Source organism: Amphiura filiformis, chromosome 14 (assembly GCF_039555335.1).
Source record: "Amphiura filiformis chromosome 14, Afil_fr2py, whole genome shotgun sequence".
Taxonomy (NCBI): domain Eukaryota; kingdom Metazoa; phylum Echinodermata; class Ophiuroidea; order Amphilepidida; family Amphiuridae; genus Amphiura; species Amphiura filiformis.
The window spans coordinates 42111976-42129367 of NC_092641.1; positions in this window are offsets into that span (position 1 = coordinate 42111976).

The following is a 17392-nucleotide window of genomic DNA, read 5'->3' on the forward strand; positions in this document are numbered from 1 at the left end:
ACTGAATATTTCTTTCTGATCAAAATTTTGGTCATACATATTATAGGCCTACTAGGCTTATAAGAAGTTAACCACTCACTCCACAGAGATGGTAGGCCCACTTAATATTGTAACTGAATATAGGCTTACATATAACTAGGCCTAGGGCCTACCGATGGAACAACTGATATAAGTTTACACCCAGGGTGCCGTTTTGCCCCATAGGGGGGTTCCGTTTTGCCCCGATAGTGGGGCAAAACGGTTTTTTTTTTTGAAAATATTTCTTCATTTTTATAAAAAATTGTAAGATTCAAGTTATATTGGTTAATGGTATATTAAAGGTAAATACAAACTTCAACTGAACATATAATTTTTACAGTCATATTACTTATGGTGACGTCACAGAGCATCCTCAAAGTTAAGTGTTCCGTTATGCCCCACCTTCCCCTATAGTGCAGGCATGAGACTGCACCTTCCTAAAAACTGAAAAAACTGAAAATGTGCGTGAAATTGGGCAAAAAGTACCAAAAACGGGCTGAAATTAAATAAAGTTGCGGAAATTTTAACTATAAAAAAAACTGAATTCAGTTTTTAAACTGAAAATTCTCATGCCTGATAGTGCGCGCTGCCTGTTCCCTGTTTTGTCCTCTTTGTCATTCATTAAAGGACCCAACGGAAACAAGCCTCTATTATTGGAGGTTTTTTGGGCTATCCTTGGTACTCTTTGGAATTTTAAGAATGTTCTCACTTTGTCGTTTTATTATACTGGAACTACTTTGCATTCACCCTATATTTTATGTCTTTTAATATGTGCAATCTGATTGTAATTGTGTGCAATTGTAATTTTTAATGTTTGAGTGCTAAATAAATATGAAATGAAATGAAATATGAAGTACCGGGTGTCCCCAAAAAGGTTACATGTAGATTTTTGAAAATAATCTAAGTTAATGTTAACAATTATGATAAATATCCTTTTCATGACATAATCTGTACCCTCTACTAGTACCCCTGTGAATGTCAAGTTCACAACCTACGTACTTAATCCGCATTCCACGCATTCCTGAGCAAGCTTTTTACGTGACATAATGCAACACGAGGTTCATTATACCACCGTCACAGCCACCGTGCATTTGGCGGGGCACTTGAGTAGGCCCAGCCATAGCATGGCAAATGCAGTATTTTATTCTGATAAACAAAGAATAAAACTTGTTCACTTTTATTTCAAGAGTTCAGTCAGAAATGTAAAAACAAACAGTAGCGATTTCAAGTCAACAAAATCCAAACAAGGCCTAAATGCAAAAGATTGTTTTTCATTTCACTATACTGATGACATGAGATACAGCGTGCAGACCTGCTTTCACCAAAAACGTGTTCTTCTCTAATGACCACCTTCCTTTATTTGTAACCACTAAGAGTCAAGAAGTTCTAAAACTTATTTATTTTCAGTGTACAATACTTTATTTTTCAATTATGTTTCTTTTGTTCAATAAGTTCAACAATGAAAAATAAGACAAACATAAAAGGTAACTAGAGCGGTTCTCGGGTTGCGCGGTTTTCGGCATACGCGGTTGGTGTGTAAGGTTGTTGGGTGATGGAATGGTAGTGGTTGTGTTTAAATGTGAGTTTCTTTTCAGAACCCTGTATGGGCGAAGCCTGGATGGTGGATGGGGAGTGTGGGGTGATTAAAGAAGGAAATAATATGGAAACATACTGCAGTTACTGTCCGTTTTCCTATATACAATACACAGTGCTCTTTCCCATTGACGCGTGACCTTTACAAATAGCCCTACGTTAACAGTATGGGGATATGACTAGTTAACGTCGCTGTGTGAAAAATAACCGGCCAATATAAAAAGTACTCTTCTAAAGTTCTAGAAAATATAGTTTTTAACATGTCCTAAATTTTTAGCTAATTTAGATGTTTGGAAATATTCGTACTTTGGTGTTTTAGTTAATGTTATAGATAATAGTACATTGCCTAGTTAACGTCGCTGTGTGAAAAATAACCGGCCAATATTAAAAATACTCTTCTAAAATTCTAGACAATATAGTTTTGTAACATGTCCTAAATTTTTAGCTAATTTAGGTGTTTGGAGAGGGTCGTACTTTTGTGTTTTAGGAAGGACATGTAAACGACAGATAACACCAAAAATATGAAGAAATTATTTCCAAACCGTGTTAAGTCAAAAATCATTATGTTGCTCATTTTCAAGAATGCTGGTTTACAAAAAGCACGCCATTGTCTGATTTCGTGAACAAAGCCACACATAACATTGTTTCCTTTCGTTTCCTTTATAATCGGTTACCCAACTGAAGCTATGAATACCAGCTTTATTGCAATATCGCACATGAAAACAGTCACTTGTGCACAACCAGAGAAGATCCGATTTAATCAGTTGAGCTGTTTCAATGAGTGTTATCTTGGTTTAATAGCTTTTAATGGGGTTAAGTCCTGCAAAGGTCGAGATGAATTCTACTGTAGACATGACTGCATCATGATGTAATAGGCCGCACAGCTGTGTAATGTTTATGTTTTACAAGATGCCCAGAGCACGGGTTGGGATATGGGATATCCCCTCGTGGTGTCGAGTTCACAACAGGTGTTGGTATTGCTTTACCAAAACAACCTGAGCCGTGTGTTGGAAGTTTTGTATGTATATACAGTTTTTTAGCAATGTTGACTGTACCCACCAAGTTTCATGCCCATACGACAGATTTTAGTCATTTGACCTCCGATGACCCCTAAGTGACCTTGGATTACCCCCAAAATGACCTTCCAAACATTTGACTCTTAATGTTGACTGTACTCACCAAATTTCATGCTGTTACGTCAGTTGTTAGTAATTTGACATCAGATGACCCCTGGGTGACCTCAGATGACACCGAAATTACCTTCCAATAATTTGACTCTAAATGTTGACTATACCCAACAAGTTTCGTGCCCATATAACAGTTTTTAGTAATTTGACCTCAGATGCCCCTGGGTGACCTCGGATGACCCCGAAATGACCTTCCAAAAATTTTACTCTAAGTGTTGACTATATCCACCAAGTTTCGTGCCCATATGACAGTTTTTAGTAATTTGACCTCAGATGAACCCTGGGTGACCTTGGATGACCCCGAAATCTATTCAGCTCTGTAAGAACATCAACTTCAAATACAACTGACCAAGTTTAGGCGATACACCATGTTGTTAAAACCCCTGTAGACCCTATAAGGGAACAAACCAAAAGATCGATGACGTCCTATAAACGTAACTAGTTTCATTTCTCAGCCGACCCCCTCCCTCCCTGCCAGAAACGTAATAGTGAAATGTTGAAAATTTTGACATAATAATAATAATGACACATTCTTCAGACCGATGTTTTTGTACAAACGTAATCGAGTATTTTTACCCCCTCACTCCTAAACGAAACCGTTTATAGGACGTCATTTGGTTTGTTCCCTAATACTCAGCATCATCGCACATGTTGACTTCCAAACTTCATCACAACATAAACTTCGAAAATAATCCATTCATACTGTCCCATTTATTGATACGTTCTGTTTGTATCAATTGCCAGTGAGCAAAATACACGTGTTCTGTTCACTATACACAGCAAGGTATATGTGCACGATATTACAACCTCTACCTTGCTGCATTTGATTTGCAGTTCTGACATCTGGCCTGCGCCGGTTTAACAACCAGGTCAGACCTTTGGAGCGGGGCTAGACAGGGATGATAGAATGCGGTGTCGTCATAAATTAAATAAAATGTATTACTTTTGGTAAACAAGGGTTGTCTGAGAAGAAAAAATGTGGAAAGGTGAAAAGCAAAATGAAAAAAGAGAAGAAAAACAGAAGGGGAAAATGGGGAGGAACGGGAGGGAAGTTATGATTTCCTTTCTCCATGCTCAAAATTAAATGTTGAGATTAAAGTTTTCATTTTTCGTTGGAAAGGGTGTGCCCGAGTGATTGCGTATTAAAACAAACGTTAACAAACAAAAACAAAATTCCCTAAATTGTTATGCCAAAATAAAAATTTAATCTTGTAAATTTTGGCTCTATGTAAAGTTTGGAAGGATTTTTGTTTCTCAAAAAGAAAAAAAAATCTGGTGTCACAATGAGTCAAAAGATGTATGTTTTATACAGTAAATGAAGTAAAAATTATTAAATTTCTAATCTTAATATTTCGTCTTTTTGTCAAAAAGTATGTGATAGCCGATTTATTGCTCAACTGCACCAAGTATTTAGTTTTGTTTAGTTGTGGCGTTAAAATACCCAAACAATTAAGTTTCTGACGATACAGTTCTTTCAGGGACACCCTGTATATAGCATGTTTGTAGGGGAGAGCGGGGAGTGTTCGCCCTATTTTTTTCTGACCCGCCTAGCGATGTCAATTTTAAGGTCAGGGATGACCTGATTAGCCCATGTGAAAGCCCTATGTCTTAGCTATATACGACCACAATCCCAGAACTAAAGGCCTTACAATAGCAACAGGATAGAGCAAACAAAAAAGTTTTTCAAAGTGGCGAACTTGCCCCATATTGGGGCAGGTTCGCCCATATGGTGGGGTAAGTTCACCCTAATCACAAAAAAGGTTTAAACATTGCTTAACAATAACATATTCAATGTACACATTTAGCAAGAGTACACAGGGCATTCATTCTCTTCTGGGGAATCACTAAATTTGTTGCAGGGGTCGGGTCAGGGTAAAATGTAGGGGTCCAAAGTGAGCTTAAACGTATCATGTTTACAACTTCGGGGGAATTATTGATTAGGACATAAATGGTGGTATGAGTAATAATGATACCACATAACTTTAAAAAACATGCTTTTCAGTAGTTTTACTTTGTTTAATGGTATAATTATCAATATGTTGCATAATACGCTAATGGGGCATGTCCGCCCTCCAGTTTGGGGTAAGTCCGCCCGGGGAAGATATGGGGCGAACATGCCCCATCCTCAAAGGGCGAACGTGCCCTTGTGCACATTTTTGTATTTTCTTCAGGGTATGCAAAATACAAATCGAATAAGGAGTTTATAACTGCATTAAATCTTTTACAAATCCCATATGTTCCAAATAAAGATTTCCATTAAAACCATCTGTATTTATGTATCAATGATAATACAACATTATTAATGCAAGAAAAAATTACGTTTTGGTGTAATTTTTTTTGTTTTGGCTGCAGTTCGACGAACACGTCCCTATATGTCGCGTAGCTAATATGAGAAGTTTATAATGACCTATGTCACCTAATTTTGCCATCATCAAATTCCCCGAAAGCCGTAGTGCTGAGAAACAAGGGGTGGGCGAACCTACCCCTAGGGCGAACACTCCCCGCTCTCCCCTACTACAGTATCGACTTTATCGAAGGTCACTGGTAAACTTTGCACTTGATAGTCTGTGACTCGGACCAGACTGTATGTGGCTATCACGATGTTTGTTCGGATCGCCCGACACAAATTGGCTGCATGTGTAGGAGACCAGGTTTGTGCAAACAAATGAACGGTTTTATAGCGAGCGCGAGTGTTTCCAAAAGCAACACAAAAGCAAACAAAAAATACACCCATTGCCCGCTAGTATTTACCACACGAAATGAACGACTCTAATCATGTACCGCACGAAATGAACGACTCTAATCAGCTGCGGCAATTCCCCAATGGTGGATAGGCCTATACTACACACGTATTTTTATTCGTGCATTTGACGGACTTAGGTGTTTTCGTTATGATTTCTCCTCTCCTGAAGACATTTTATTATAGAAAATCTATCTACTTCTTCATTCGCATACATACTGTACATCCTGCAACTTTCAATCTACACAGTGGCTAGATAACCCGTTAAACGTGCGAACAAATATTGCAAAACAAAATTAAAGTATGGTTTCTAGCCTATGGCTAACGCCGGCTCTAGCCTATGGCTATACAATAAAGAAAAATCTGAAAACAAAGATGAGCGTGTGTACGACTTTCGTTGTGCGATATTTTGATGGTTAGCCACTCTTAATGACACCCCTGTCATCTTGCGCTCATAAGTTAAGTTATTGAAACTTAGCAAACAGTTACAAGAAGGATCAATAAATAATATCTGAAAATATGACATAGGCCTAGTTTTGTTGTACCATCACAAAATGCGGTTCATTTTCTACATGTAACCTTTTTATGGGACACCTTGTACTTTACTACATATGAGTATTCAAACTCATAGCGTAGGCCTATGGGTCGAATATCTAGATTTTGACGAAAATTGTTTGAAAAAAATTCAGAAATCTTAAAGGTATATTTTCAGACAACTTATATTTAGATTTTTTAGGCTCATTAAATTTTTTATAGCCTCTTCCGGAAGGAAAACTTATATTAAAAAAAATTCCGACCGACCAGCCTTTCAACACTTCCTAATCCCCCCCCCTGCCTTAATTGGTATGGCAAGTCCGTCCACCCGTAGATTTTTCGTCTCCTTTATAAATAGGACAGCTAACCTTCTTGAAGGATACAATAGGAGGAGGTATAATTCAAAAGGCTTTACCCAAACCATAGACCATTTCGCATCGCACCTTCCTATTGAGGCCGCGGCCGGTCGCCAGTGCAGATCAGTCGGAACACGCTTTTCAATACGGAATAAATGCTAACCTCATCGTGATATCATCCAAGCAGCAAAGTTCATTTCCCATTGAAAAAGCGTTATCCGACGGATCTGCAGTCGACCATTCAGTATAGTCTCGGTCCCAGCCGATTTGTGCTAAACAAACCAAATTTATTGACGGAGGGAACCCCGGGGGGGGTTCTTCCTGGTTGAAGGTATACGGGGATGTGCCACGGTTTTGGGGTACCTTTTCAGCGATTTTGGTATATCGATGGGTGGGTTTTCAGTGGAGACCAATGCGCCCAATTGGGCGCATTTTGAAAAAGTGCCTTTAAAGCGCCCAATTATGGCCAATTTGGGCGCTTTTTGGGTGCTTTTCTTGAAAATTGGTATACTGATGGGTAGCAAAAACATCAAAAAGTAGGTATAGAGAAAGTCAGCATCCGAAAGTCTGCGTGGCACACCCCCGTACAAAATTTTTCGAAGAACCCCCCCCGGGGAGGGAACACAAACCGGCTGGGACCGAGACAACCATTCAGTATTGTGCCATTCCTGCCATTCTTCAAGGAGGCTATAATTAACCCTATGGCCCCAAAAGGGTCTACTGTCAGGTTCAGTATTAATAACAAAACATTTAATTAATTAAGGTAAACAAACATGCCAGTTTTTGTATTTCTCCGTGACAGAATCCAACCATGAATCGCCCGATGAATCGTCAGCACGTCGCCATGTTCGCGGTCGTCGCTTTGATGTTGGTCGTATCATCAGTCAACATGATTTCGGCTTCCAAGATACACCCATTAAGCGAAGATATATGCGAAGATATTTGTGATTATTGCATGATGTGGTACGATGACGATATTGGTAGTTGCCATCGGAATTGCTGGGGTGTGTCTACATTAGAGCAAATGAAGAGTAAACCCGATGCGGCAGCCTGCTGGAGCGAAGTGATCGTCGGAAGTAACGACCCGTGTACGCTCTATCTCAGGGATCCGCTCCACGACCCGGGCCAAGATTTTGAAATTTGTTGATTGAATGATTATGATTGATTGATTAAATAATTGATTGTCAATTAATGGATTGATTGATTGATTGTTGGTCAGTTTTCGACATATAAATACAAGACATTTAAAATGTTATAAAAATAAAACAAAGATAAATACAGAAATATATTAAAGGTATCGATTATGCCCCTAGGCTTCTCACGAGGGGTTGAAGGTCATAATGGGGACAAAAATTAAAATTTGTTCTACAATGTTGCAGTCAGGAAGTTCGTCAAGGGGCTACGTCCATGTTTAAGATTTGCTCGAAATCGTGAACATGGTGAACTGGCTTTCCGACTGGTTGTAATTAATCCTCAAATTATTCCTCTCATTGGTAGAAAGTAAAAACGTCATTGTTTATTGCACTAGGGTGCTTAGTTCGGAAGTTACAATGTAAATTAGGTGAAAATCTCATGCACAGAATCTAACTTTTCAAAAGCACCGATTCAATAGTAACTTGTCTCAAATTACTCCTCGCGGCAACCCCAATAGGAAAATGATAATAATTTTAACTATGAGTAGTAGTGTAAGATTCTATCATGTACCGTAGTCATTGCTGTGATTGCTGTTGTATAATACAATCTGAATGTCCAAAAATGGTGTAAAAATACTCGAGGACACTTGACCGATACATAAAAGTGGGTTTTTGGTCGAAATTTATCAAAAATAACGAAGTTCAAAAATTTTGAAATTTTTGGCCAAAATTTTTGAATGTCCAAAAATGGTGTAAAAATAATCCGGAACACTTGATCCATACATAAAAGTGGTTATTAGGTCGAAATTCGCCCAAATAACGAAGTTCAAACATTTTGAAATTTTTGGCTAAAATTTTGGAATGTCCAAAAATAGTGTCAAAATACTCCGGAACACTGGATCGATACATAAAAGTGATTATTAGGTCGAAATTAGCTCAAATAACGAAGTTCAAAATTTTTGAAATTTTTGGCTAAAATTTTTGAATGTCCAAAAATGGTGTAAAATTACTCGTGAACACTTGACCTCGCATGGCTACAAAGAACCACTTACCGCGCAATATCTTTTTTCCTCAAAAAAAGAATTAATATCTACCAAAACACGTTTCAAAACGTAAAAAGGGGCCAAGTTTAAAAAATCTTTCCTGTGTGGCTTTTCACCCTTTTTAAAACTTGGTCCCATTTATGAAAGTTTCTAAAGACCCATACGAAGTCATCTTTAGGCTACTTGTTTGTTTTCTTAGTTGTCAGTGTTCATTTTGTAGAGTAAATTAATTAATGTTCGTGCTTGATTGAAGTTTTTCCGTAAAGACGTTATAATGTATATTTTGATTTAAGCAAGAGTAGCAAATACTCACTTTGTTAAATTCTTCATCGTCTTGTGCGATCCTGCGCCTTATGTACAGATGTAGGGTCTATAATATGTAACAGGTTGACAGACAGTCAATTTGCTAAGTACATATAATAGGCCTACTCTACTACTCTTTATGAACACGCAATATAATGAAACATAAACCTTCAAATGTTTTTGATAATACATAGCCTACGTCATATTGCACCGCTTTCGAACAGTCTTAAACCTAATTGTTGCATGTAGAAATTAGGACTCATTCTTCATGTTATTACGGTACCACTTTACTGAATGGGACCAAGTTTAAAAAAGGGTGAAAAGTCACACAGGAAAGATTTTTAAACTTGGCCCCTTTTTACGTTTTGAAACGTGTTTTGGTAGATTAAGTATACAGTTTGAAAAATGCCGCTAGATTAAAAAGTGTGAGCATGCAGGGCCTGGCATCCTAGTATTACGTAACAAACCGGAAGATGTAGTTTAAGTCTAGACAATAGGCGGATTAGCGGCCATTTTGTCTTCTACATGATTTTATTCACGCGTGTCCTTATACTTTAGTACACAAGTATATAAGTTAACAGGTTTACAATTTTAAAATTATATTTTGTGTATACAATATAATTTATTCTGTAGTAAATCGATCAAATGACGGTGATTGTTCAGGTATTATATGCTTGATAGAATTAAATTGTCTATTCTCCTCCGCTGTCATTGTGATTCCAGTCACTCCACGTACCGTGTTGCGAAGGTGGAGGAGACTAATGCTGGTTATATGAAACCAGCATAAAGCTGTATTAACGGAAACGGAAGGGGTAGTAAAAATGATGTAGTTTAAGTCGAACAATAGCGTGACGTATAGTTTCCGGCATTGTTCCTATGCAAGTTCACCCTCCTGGTGTGAGGTCTTTGGTCAAAATTCTCTACTTGATAACTTAATCAACATCTTGTCCTCCAGCTTCCTACAGCTGAAAAATCACTGGCGTGTGACCATTAATAAGGATTTGGTGGCTTCTTTTGTGAGCCGAGTACAAAAAGCAGTTACGCGAAGTCAATTGGGTTTAAATGCCCGGTGCTTGTTATTGTTGTGCAGCCAAGAGAAACATGCAGGTGTACAGATCATTTGTCTTCATTGTTTAAATGAACACATGTGACTTCTTATGGGAATTTCCATAACCTGACCACCTTTTCTGACTACCTTTTCTGACCACCTTTTCTGACCATCTTTTTTGACAATCTTATTTGACATTATTTTGATGTTTGCTTCATTGTTATCATCTTTACACTTTGCACAATAATGTTGTACCATTCTGGATGACATAAAATTGAAATTATCAACTGAAGTGAAATTTGTTTTGTTTTTCCATACTTCCATGGTTTTTCACAGGGCAGTTAACTTCTCAGTTAAGAGAGGAGACAGTTATCATTTCAGGTGCTGGGTCAATAATCAATAGAGTAAACACAATTACCACTTCACAAGGTCACATTCAGGCCTATGGTCAAACCAGGAAAGTTGAAAAAGAAGGAGGAGAACGGAATTATATCCTTGAGATAATCCCGTAGGTAATCCTGTCGCACCTATTCATAGTCCTTTATTCTCAAGTAGTTACATATCTACTTGAAAGTAGCCTTTGATGTGATGTGGGTTGCCGACTACGGTTGATTAATTTTCACTCCAGAATTGAAACCATATCCAATGTTTCTATAGAGAATCCCTTGAAAGTATGACACGTGTGTGTTAAGTACCTGATGTTGCTCTGAAGGGATGCCACACGTGGATACTATAAGAAAGAAATGTAGTTTTGTAAAGATTCCAAAAAAATCCGCCCATTTTGGAACATATATTAATTATTTAGGAGAGTGTTTTAGGATTTTGTTAGAAAAGGGATGATTTTTGATCATCTATATTTTATTGTTTTATGTATTTTCCTGTCATTTCCTGCAAACTTTATTAATAAAGATATTTTGATAATTGAAAATAGGCTGTATCATAAATCGTAGAGGTTGAAAGCGTAACCAAGCGTGCAAAATTATTATTTGCCATGGAACTTCGGTCATATTTTATTTGAAATAAACTGGATGTTAGGATCTGCATGCATGGTATGCATAGTATTGATGGTATACAGACACTGACCTTTCCCTAAAACTAGTAAGCAGCAACTTGTGTATCACACCCGTCATGGGTTCGAACCCTTTTGTTGTATTTTATTGTTAAACCTAAATAGCGTGATTGCTTTTGAATGAGCGGCAACACACATATTTTGTTTGAGGATAGCTGGATCTATCTCCTTTCTTTACATCTTCTCTGGGTCAAACATGCCCTGATATATCATGTATATTAAGGGTGCAGCATGAATGTGAATATGGATTTAAGGGTATACGAGGTATTGTTGGTCGAAGCAGATTTTCATTTATCTGAATCAATATATTATTGAAAAATAACACTTTGGTGTTTTGCAGAAGTTCATTATACAAATCATATACTTTGAAATCTTGCTTAGTTTATTGTTTATGAGTTATGTACGTTTTACAAAAGTGTTATTGTTTCAGCCCTCTCTACAACATAACTCAAGAACCACAGGACCTATACTTATATCTGTGATATTTGAATTATTCTACACGCTCGCTATATGAATAAGCCCAATCGCCATAACTTGACAGGTTTTTTGGGACACTTTGACCTCTGACATATCTGGAAAATTGCTGTAATCATTAATTTATTATTGTAATAATGTTATCATTATAAATAATAAAATAATTAATAATACAATAATCAAATTTTTGGGTTTGTTTTTATTCTAGTAACACGTTTTAAGTTATATTTTGTACGCTCAAAACCCCAATTTTTCTGAATTTTCCCGATAGGTCAAAGGACAAAGTGTCCCAAAACTGCAAAATGTGTCCCACAATGCATTGCAAACTTCCAATGCCGATTGGGCTTATTAAACAATGCAATTCTTGCTAAAGCTCACTACCATTTGCAAGGTGATGTGAACTACTTTTTCTGCTGCTTCGACCAACAATACATCGTATACCCTTAATTGTCCATCAGACAGACAAAGTCTGAACAGGGAAGTGCTGAGGGTAACACTAGGGAGCACTCGTTCGAATGAAATCAGGAAAATTGGATGTGTGTGCAAAATTTTATTTTATTTGTTTTAAATAATTTCATTTACCATGAAAGTGTTGTAGTTTTTAAGTTTCAAGTTTTTATTTGGAAATTGCTTTTACATCAGTGGCACTCGATCCGATGGTGCATCCAAGATATTAAATATACAAACAAAACTGTATTAAACAAAACAAAATCACAAATAATCTAAAGTGAGAAAGAAATAACAACCGTGTACCCTTAAAAATGTTGTTTATCTATTAACAAGTCCCAGAGAAAAGCTTGCTAATTATCACCCAGCATGACTGTCTATGATTATGGCGTAAAACACTAGGATCCAAAACATTCTCATCTATTAGTGCACAGTTCTTTAATTCCAATACATTTGTACATTCATTGAATGACCTTTGAAAATTGGGGTACAAAAACCTCAGGTACTCTGCAACTTGAAGTCAAATTTTGCACTATGATTGTTTAGTTAATGTTATTGGACTATGGCATTGGGATAAGGCCATTGTGGTCTATAGTGTAAGAATCAAATATCACAGGGCTCAATCTGGTCAGAAAAGGTAGTCAGAAAAGGTAGTCAGAAAAGGTGGTCAGGTTATGGAAACACCCACTTCTTATAATATATACTGTACATTATCCTTAACAATAAAATGTTTCATGGATTGTAAAGAAAAAAGTGCTACATGTAGATCTTCTTTGTGTCTGTGTATGTAAAATATAAACCTAAAATTACTGAAGTACAAAATGCATCCTAATGATAAAGGGTTCACAAAAAATAACTCCCCCCTAAAATTACAAAACATATTTTTGCCTAACTTGACATTCATTTAGTTGATTTGAAAAAAATAAAAACCTGTGAAGAAAGGAATCGTTTTTCTACCCCCCCCCCCCACGTTCTTTCGTCTAAAAATCTTTTTGTTTTGGCCAAAAATAATCACAATTTCCAAAAATGATGCTTTCAGAAAAAGTTGCACTTTTCAACATCCTTATTTATGTCCAAATTAGCTTCAACAAATCATTACTTTGTACTACGTAATGGTTGCATGGGTGACTAAGAGACAAAAAGGTGAAGGAAAATAAAGCAATTAAATCAATTGTAACATTGATATCTAGAAAGTGTTGTACATTACATGTATGGGATGTTGAAAAGTGCACATTTTTTTAAAGCATCAATTTTGAAAAATATGATTATTTTTGACCAAAACAAAAAGATTTTAAGAAGGGATAACTTTGGTAGGGTAGCAAAAAGATGCCTCTATTCACATGTTTTTAAATTTTTCAAATCAACAAAATGAATGTTACATGTAAGTTATGCAAAGAAATGTTTTGTAACCCCTAAATTGATTTTTCCATTTTTGAAACACCGGCTCAATAAAATCTAGAAAAACCCACACATGTCAATGAATCATTGTTTTATACTGAAGATGATTGCATGGGTGACTGGGTAATCATATACATAACAATTAATGAAAACAAAAACACCATTAAATAAATCAAAACATTGATATCGAGAATGTTTTGTACATTAAATGTATAGCATGTGGAAAAGTGCAACTTTTTCTGAAAGCATCATTTTTGGAAAATGTGATTATGTTTGTTCAAAACAAAAAGATTTTTTAAAGAAAGAACTTTGAGAGGGTAGGTAAATGATTCCTATATTCACAGGTTTTTAGATTTGTCAAATCAATGAAATGTATGTCAAGTTATGCAAAGAAATTATGTCTTGTAATTTTACGGGGGGGGTTATTTTTTGTGAACCCTTTATTAAGAGTTTTATCCTTTGATAAGAATTCTGTTATCTCATTGGTCAAACACCACTTGGATAAAAATCTGTATTACCTGCATACTCCTCATTAATTTACAGGCAGGTAATATTTCCCGTATTTGCATAACATGACACACACGCTTTCCTAAGACTTCACACGCGGCATGGCTGCACTGTTTAAAAAGCAGGGAAGAAACAGGCCTACTTTTCAGTAAGATTATCAAACTAAATTCCCGCAGCAAAAATTATCAACAAGTCGGCAGATAATGGAATTCATGTTCAATAAAGGATAAAATCGCCACCCCCTGTTTGTTCTCACAAAATATGGGAAAATATCTATGGTCTGGTGCTGTATTCCATTCAGCCTGCAGCTTCATGAAATATGTCACCAGACCGTATATATTTTCCCGTATTTCGTGAACAAACAGGGGGCAACTAATAGTATCCAGTAGAGAAGGGATAAAATCTTTTACTGAACAAAATGTGCTTGCTTAGGAGTAGTTGGTTCCAAATGGGGCTTATTTAGGGAACAACTGAAAAATCAAGGTTTTATCAATGTAACTAGATTTGTTTCATCCTACATGTAATAGTCCTCCCCATCTGTAACAGAACCAGAACTGGATCAAATAACATCAACGTTATAGCATTAAAGCCATAATGTGTGATTTGCTTCACAGCGACGCCCTCAATTTTACTCGGATTTCTACTTTTTGCATAATTATAATGCCCAGCGGTGTATTAAAATACCACGTAAAAGACTAAACCTGAAGTTCCTTTTAAATAACAGTAAAATTTAACTTTTTATATTAAAACCGGAGTTCATCGATCGAATGCTTGCTAACATCTCCCGTGGATGTCAGTTTATGTGTACACACGTCGAGCGCGATGCTCCGTGCAGTATTACATGTTACGATCGGCGAGCGTAGTACTAGTACACGCATTGTAGGCGCTGGAATGAAATCGCAATTTTCTTCGTTATACCTCATTTGTTTGGCACGAAATCAATCGAGGATAATCAGTGAAAACAAACATTTAAATAGGAATCTATTTTTTATGCAAATCACACATTGCTTTAAGTGAAATATAATTGACACTTTGAATCCCCTCTTTCATTTAGAGGACATTAATCTTTGGACTGTTCCCTTACGATGAAATAGCAGTTTTTTCCACCTGCTTTTTCCTAGAAATATTTCTGATCACCCTAAAAATTTTCATCTTTGAAATATCTCAGAAAGTACTATAAACCTTAACCCCAACAAACCTCATTTTATCTTGTAACGATAAATGTGACATGATCTGGTCCATGGGGCCAAAGGAGGCATTTTGAAAATTGAGTTACTGTAATTATTACATGTACAATAGGCTATGATTACTGGAAACACCAAAGGTCTAGCATACTTGGTTTTAAAGTTATGAAGTTTTTGATGTCTATTTTCTTATGTATTTTATTTTTTTTTTTAACCTTTATCTGAGTTTCAAATTTGCCGCCTTTGGCCCCCATGGACCAGATCATGTCGCATAATTATCGTTAACTATGAGTTCGGCAGATAGCTGAATCCGTGTTCTTCGTTTAGTAAATTCATGTTGTGTATGAATTATTTTTGAATTAGCGAAGAAGGATCAATGCTTTAGATAATATGAGGGCAGCATACATGTATCAGTTTTTAACAATAATCAGCATGGTAGGTAAGCATACGAGGGTGGCACACAGGTTTAGATATTGGTACAGCCCAGTACAGTCGACGATGATCACCATTAAAAAAAATTATATGCTACCCTCCTTATAATGAAAACGTTGATCCCTCATTCACTAATTCAAAAATAAATTCATGTGTAACATGAATTTTCCAAAAAATGAATACCGAAGCGGCTGTCTGCGAAACGCATTACAATATATTCTATACATAGCGAACCTTGTTTTTTGACACTATAGCTAAATTTGGACAAAGTAGCGGCAGACAAAATAACTCCACAAAAAACGACCTGTATGCATATAAATTATTTACATTTTATTTTTGGTTCAAGTATTTTACAATACAATACAATCCATGAAAGTGTATGTTACCATGGTAACATGTTTGCTACACAGCTTTTGATGTTTATTGAAATGTTATTGTCATTGAATGTTTTGCAAATTGTTTTTTCTTGTTGATATTCATAGATGGTGATAAGAAAGAAGCATCATTAATTATGATAGAAAAATGTCCATGTAAACATGACCTTAAACTCAAAATTGAATGCAAGAAACCTGTCATTAGTTGTCAAATGAGCTAATCCATTTGAAATCCATACTCCCCTGTGAGAGATTTAATTCATCTTCCAGAGAGGAGGGAGTGTGGATATCAAATAGAATAAACAATTGGGTAACTTCCATCTGGAGTGTGAGATTCAAAATAATTCACCCTAGCCAATTTCATTTGAAAAACATACTATACTTCTGTGGAAGGCTGGTCTTAAATGTGACATGATCAAGGGGAATGAGTCGGATGTCGGGAATATTGATTTTGAATTACAGGCTTAGAGAGGTGACAAATTCTTATGTTTTACATTGTTTTTGAACTTCCACAAATTGCTCATATCTCCGCAGCCTGATGTCCGATTGAGATGGGGTTTGGATCAAAATATAGCATTTTAAATGGACAAATGATTTTATATTGAAAAACCAAAATTTAATATTGCCGACATGTGACTCATTATATTCCCCTTGATCATGTCACAAATCTTTAACAAGAGTATGGCAGATTTCAAATGCCACATCTCAATGATGAGGTGTGCACTCAAATATACAAGCTCTATTCAAAATGGTGTTGCCCAACAGTTTCCTGTGATTATGTACAAGACTAAAGTTTGTTCGGCTTATATAGGGCGAAAATTATTCAGCTTTTGTTACTGCAGGCGTCAAGAAAGTCCCAACTCTCGCTCGCGGAAATTCATATATGCATGCGTCAGTCGCGCATTACGCAATGCACAACTAGCGTAAGCATTGTACCCAACTATGTGCACGCGCCATTCTATATCAATACAGTGTTACGAGTCTTTATTTTTCCGCCTTATATAAGCAGAACAAACTTAACCTCATCAAAATGCAACATAGGATCTACCTAATTTGTAGATCAATATTACATGTGTAACTAACAGGTTATAAAACTTTACATTCTCTTCATTTCAAGAGGATCCATGTTGCATTTGGAAGAAGCAGGCTTGTCAATAAATATCACAACTAATCGTAACTATCATTTTGATACAACCTGTAGTGTGTAACACATACATGATTGACTTGCCCAGAGTTGTAAGGAGTCACGACTTGAGGTAAAATGAGGCGACCGACTCAAGTGATATTCAGTAACTCCGCCCTAATGAATTTGTACGGTGACTTGATTCGAGCCAAAAACTAGCCTAAATGACACGTCTCAACCTGTCAACTGTATGTTTGATGACTTGCTTTCAACCCTGGGACTTGTCCTTTAAGCATAAGATAGCATAAGTGGAGTAGAGGTGAAGGTCATTCAACCAATGTCAGCGAACACAGCATGTGATGGAATCCTGCTATATTCCTTCAACTTATCCAGGAATCGTAATGCCACAAATGGCACTCCGTCCAAAAA